This window comes from Gopherus evgoodei, chromosome 10 (assembly GCF_007399415.2).
Source record: "Gopherus evgoodei ecotype Sinaloan lineage chromosome 10, rGopEvg1_v1.p, whole genome shotgun sequence".
In the NCBI taxonomy this organism is placed as follows: Eukaryota; Metazoa; Chordata; order Testudines; family Testudinidae; genus Gopherus; species Gopherus evgoodei.
The window spans coordinates 42,240,417-42,246,346 of record NC_044331.1 but is presented as its reverse complement, the minus strand read 5'-3'; positions in this window follow the sequence as shown (position 1 = coordinate 42,246,346).

Here is a 5,930-nt window from a genome sequence, read left to right as displayed (position 1 = left end):
CTGCCCCGCCCAGCGCCTGTCTGCTGGGGGGAGGGGCTGGAGCGCTGCCCCGCCCAGCGCCTGTCTCCGGGGGTAGGGGGCGGGGCCTGGCGCGCTGCCCCGCCCAGCGCCTATCTCCGGGGGTAGGGGGCGGGGCCTGGAGCGCTGCCCCGCCCAGTGCCTGTCTGCTGGGGGGAGGGGCTGGAGCGCTGCCCCGCCCAGTGCCTGTCTGCTGGGGGGAGGGGCTGGAGCGCTGCCCCGCCCACCGCCTGTCTGCTGGGGGGAGGGGGAGGGGCCTGGAGCGCTGCCCCGCCCAGCGCCTGTCTCCGGGGGTAGCGGGCGAGGCCTGGCGCGCTGCCCCGCCCAGCGCCTATCTCCGGGGGTAGGGGGCGGGGCCTGGAGCGCTGCCCCGCCCAGTGGCCGTCTCCGCACTGTAGGAGGAGAAGCTTGGAGCGCCGCTCTGCCCACTGCCTCTCCTGGGGCTGTGGGGGGCTGCGGAGAGTCAGTAGTGCTATTTGATCACAGTGGCCGTTAAACAGACACCCTCACCGCTCGCGGCATATTCATTGTATTTCTCTTTTGCAAACGTTTCTGTTATTAACGGCCACACGTTATAGCCAAGAGATCAGTCAAACAAAGACAACAAACAACTTGGCTTTCAGGCAAAGTTAGGCAGCAAGAGCCTATGTGTATAAACTCCACTGGGAAAATGTAAATTATATGTTTATTTAGGAATATTTATATAGACTCAGTTCAGAAAAGAGAATACTAGTACACAGCTTTCAGATGAGTTGCAGTAAGTGCTAAATATTTTTAACATTAACAAAAAAGTGACTATAAACTCTAGATTCTAACAGGATGCAAAAAAGGAATGTGTAAGAATGTGTCTGCGAAACCAGTATCCTCATCATTGTTATGACTTTAATGAGCAACAACAGTTAACCAGGAAAAAAAAACTGTCAGTAATATAACTTTTCATCTTTAAATCTGAAAAACAATGTAAAACAAGAAGTGCCCAGCACTGAAACTAAGGACTGGATTTTTCTCTTACAAATGTAAGCCTGCTGTAAATCAGAGAACAATCATGCCCTGAGTATTTTCCATTGCTAAAGATGTGTCCTTGTGTGACAGTCAGCAGTGACTCCCTAACTGCTAGTAGCTTTATAATAGCCAGCAACCATTAGGGGAAATTAAACACCTCATGGACCCAGTAGCCTGAACTTTTGAACTGTCTTCTCTTATCCGTCTTGAGGCAGTTGAAGCTGGTCCTAAGCCGGTTTTTGCTGAGCAGATTGCAAAAGTACAGGGTTTGCTAACCACCAATTAAATGCTAACACAACTGAAGCCTGTGTGTAACTGTGTATAAAAAATTCTTGGTTTTTGTATGAAGTAAAGTTTTTTTGTACCAAGGTACAGAACTCTCCTTTCTTCTGCAAAATAAAGCAACCTTTCCTTATCCCTGTCTGGCTGTTATTGGCTCTCAGCTAGGCAGACCTGACATTTTGGTAACAGTTTCTGGAGACCCCAGATGGGACCCTCCTAGCTCAAACATCGGACTCCTGATGGCTGCGACGAACTAGGAGAGGCGCCACCGAGGTGCTTAGCCCCTCTTCCTCACTTCACCGTGGCCCCTGGGGTTCCTGCTCCGATAAGGTGAGCCCTAATAAAATAAAAAAACACTTCCCGGGTTTTGGTTATATTCTGGTTACTTGGTTACTGTATTTCTGTCTTATACCTTTGGGTGTTAGGTGTGTGGGCAGAACTGAGCTTCGTGTTCATAATTCCTCAGAGTGGAAGCCATAGCATGCAAGGAAGCCCTAAGGTCATATTAAGATCCTTCTGTTCCGTCCCCTGTAGCAGGCAGTGTAAGCAGAGATTGCTGGCTTGGATTTTTTGGATTAAACCATTATTCCCTCCTTCTTTCTGTTTAATTCTCTATTTGAGTGCCAGAAAAGGGGATGGGTGGGTCTCAGCGGAAACCCTCTAAGGAAAGCCATTTGACTGTTCTGTGTTGCAGGAGGCTACTGTGGAAATTTCTGGGGTCTCCGCCTCCCATGCCTTTTTGCTAGCTTTGGATTCCCCAGTTAACCTCTTGGGCAAAGACCTGTTGTGTAAATTGCATGCTCAGATCTTTTTTTCAGATGACAGGATTGTCCTCCGGTTACCTCAAAACCAACTTCCCCAGCTGTGTGCTATTCTGACCCAGGCTTCAGAGGACTTGATCCTGCCTGCGGACCCGATCCTCCCCGAGCGACTCAGACAGGAGGTAAAAGCCCCCCTATGGGGCACTTTAAAAACAGACTTGGGCACTCTCCAGACAGAAACAGTGCATATAACCTTAAAGCCAGGCATTGTAATTCCTCAAATTCGTCAGTATCCCATCCACCAAGAAGCTCTGCTAGGCCTCCGGAACCTTATCACCATATTCCTGCGGTTGGGAGTGCTAGTTCGCTCCAAGTCTCCTTTCAACACCCCCATTCTGCCAGTCAGAAAACCTGACACGGATCCAGAGCAAAAACCGATACACCGATTTGTCCAGGACTTGTGTGCAGTGAATAGAGTCGTTCAGGCTAGACACAACCTGGTACCTAACCCTCACACTACCCTGACTGCCATTCTAGCAAGTAATAGACTTGTGTAATGCCTTTTTCAGTATTCCCCTAGATCAAGACAGCTGGGATATCTTTGCATTTACATGGACGGAACCAGAGACCGGAAGGGCAGAACAGCTGCCCTGGACTTGGCTACCACAAGGATATGTTGAATCACCAACCATTTTCTCCTCTATCCTGACACGGGATTTAGCTAATATTAAGCTACCTGGTGGGTCCACTTATCTCTTGTATGTGAGTGATGTCCTGGTTTTTTCTCCTAATCAAGTAACATGTGAAACAAACACTATTTACTTGCTAAATTGCTTGGCAGATAAGGGACATAAAATGTCCCCTTCTAAGCTTCAGCTTGCCAAGGACCAGATAACCTACCTCGGTCATGTACTGACCCCGGGACATCGAGCTTTATCTAGTGCCCGTATCCAGTCAATCCTTAACATCCCACGGCCAAAAACTAAACGTGAAATGTGGGGATTTTTAGGCCTTGCAGAATTTTGCCGTTCTTGGATTCCAGGTTTTAAAAAAATGGCAAAGCCCCTTTATAAGCAGATAACCCATGATGCCGAGAAACCCCTGCACTGGAATTCTGGGTCTATCAAAGCGTTTCAGGAGGTTAAAACAGCCTTGGTCTCAGCCCCAGCACTTGGGCTCCCTGATTATCAGAAGCCCTTCAATTCTCTATGTGCATGAGCGATTAGGGATGGCCGCGGGTGTCCTGACCTAGACTTTTGGGCCCAAGGAATGACCTGTGGCCTACTATTCCCAAAAATTGGATCCGGTGGCACACGGCTTTCCTGGTTGCCTTCTGGCGGTGATTGCTGCTGGCCTTCTGGTACCCCAGGCAAAGAAGGTTACTTTAGGCCGTCTGATGGTCCTACAGACCCCACATGCGGTCCAACTACTGCTAGTCCAAAAGGGCACTCAGCATTTAACCTCTCAAAGACTAACCCATTTGGAAGTTTCTTTATTGTCCAGAACCAATTTAAAAATTAAGCAATGCCATACCTTGAACCCTGCGACCCTTTTACCTTTTCCGGACAACAATCATAAGCCTTCACATAATTGTCTTCAAGTAGTGCATTGTCAAAAAAAAACCTCGACTAGATCTTTCAGATGTGCCCATTCCAAATGCTGACCTAAAACTATATACAAATGGCTCGGCACAGGTCGTAAAGGGCCAACGAATATCTGAATTTGCAGTATCTACCCAGTTTGAGGTATTACAATCTGCACCCCTGGGACCCTCCACCTCAGCCCAGGCGGCAGAATTGGTAGCCCTCACCCGAGCATGTGAGCTGGCAGCAGGTATGCAGCCCAATTTCAGTCCTTACCCGCTGATGTACCTGCTCACTGGATCCAGCCAGGGAATTGGGTCTATGTAAAAAAGTGAAAAATCGAGCCTCTCCATCCCCAGTGGGTGGCCCTTTTCAAGTCCTTCTTACCTCCCTCACTGCAATTCGAGTAAGAAAACAGAATAACTGGATCCACCACACCCGAATCAAGCTAGCCCCTAGACGGGGGACAAAAGCAGACAACATCGGACTTCGAGGAAGCACTGCCAGCTCTTCCCACCGCGACCCGTAAGAGCCAGGAGCAAACAATACCTGAAAAACTGAACCTCTCAAGGAACTAAAGCTTTTGTTCCGACGAACAAAATCCTGAGTCTTTGTGACTATGGGTTCTCAGACAGTGCTGCGGTGGCTATTATTTCTAAGCCTGCCCCTTGTACAAGCTAACCCACACCCAGCAGCTAAACCTCTTCAGCGACTGGCCACGCTGGGACACTTGTCTGACTGTTGGCCGTGTCACCAAACTCGTTCTGAGGAAGAAATAGGACTGTGGGCTGTACCTTTAAACCTCTCTGAAACTCTCTCCCTACAAGTGGTGCGAAAAGCTAAGTGGTGGTAAAAAAAAAATACCAGTCCAATAAGTACGAAAAAATGTCTGAGGTTTGGCATCATAGTTGGGAGGCCCAAGGGGTCCCTCTCTTTGATAATCTTGGGTTTGGGTATAAGCTGGCCCTATGTTTTAAGGCTGTTGACAGGACCGGGAAGGAACTGGGTTACATCCCCTTAGAAGTCTGCGATCAAACCCTTAAGTTTAGTGTTAAAAATGGAACCTTATGCCCATTAAAAATTGGTGTAGACACCCAGAGACCTCCCTGCCAGTTTCAAAAGGCCTATATTGCAAAATTGACAGGCAAACGTTATCAAGGGGAGTGGTTTCCTTCATTCCTTCCCTTGGGTCCCATAAATGAGACCCATGCATATTATATGGACGTCTCCTCTGGCATTTTATCACCTCACTCATCCCTTGTAAAAATTTCTGAATGCCAGGGGGCACTAATAAGCTTTACATCACACTTGTTTGCTGTTACATACTGTGGGGGTATCTTAAACAACACCCACACCATGGGACATTTAAATGCATCCCATTGGTGGCACCGGGGCTGGGTATTTGACAACTCCAAAGATCGAGATGTTAGGGTAAATTGGCGCCACCGAGTAACAGGAAGCTTCTTCATCCTTTATTTACAGAGCCCTGGTCTGTATTTTATTTGTGGCCATAATGCTTATAAAGCTCTCCCGCCAGTTGGCATGGCTGGTGTGGTGTGGCCAGAGTATTACCAGACTTAAAAGTAAACACCACACTGGACTCACGTCAAATCCTCAACCTGGGGATTTATTCTCACAAGCTCTTCACACCCTTGAAAGGGGCTTGGGTTAAACATGCTGAAAACCCCCTAGCAATCAGGCAAACAGAATTTCATTCCTTTCTACATGGACTTATTCCTGGACTGGGGGTAGCAAAACTGGGAAGAGCAGTGGTAAACATTTCTGCAAAACTTAAAAAAACAGCTAATGCTTCCTTGGACACGTTCCAAAAGTTACAACAAAAAAATTAATGACATAGCAGAAGTAACACTGCAAAATAGGCGTGTGCTAGATGCCATAAATGCTAAAGTAGGGGGGGGCCTGTGCTCGCATTGGGAAAAAATGCTGTTTTTATATTAATCGCTCTGGTTTAATTGAGAAGAATTTGCAGGCCATCAAGGATGCAGCTGTTGTTTTCCACACTGTATCTCTTGATCATAACCTTAATTTTAAGAACCTCCTCCCAGACCTTAGGTCATGGTTTACTGACCTTTTCCGTAAAATTGTCAAATGAATTATTTTCTTTCTTTTCTTTCTGTGTGTCGTTTGGGTAATGTTGCAATGTGCAAAATGTTTGTGTAGTGCTGTTACTAAGGGCTCTACTGTCCATAAAAAAACCCAATATCTCTCCCTCCAGCTTAATCGCAAATTGCGTAACGGGCCTGACAATTTAGATTATCAGGCC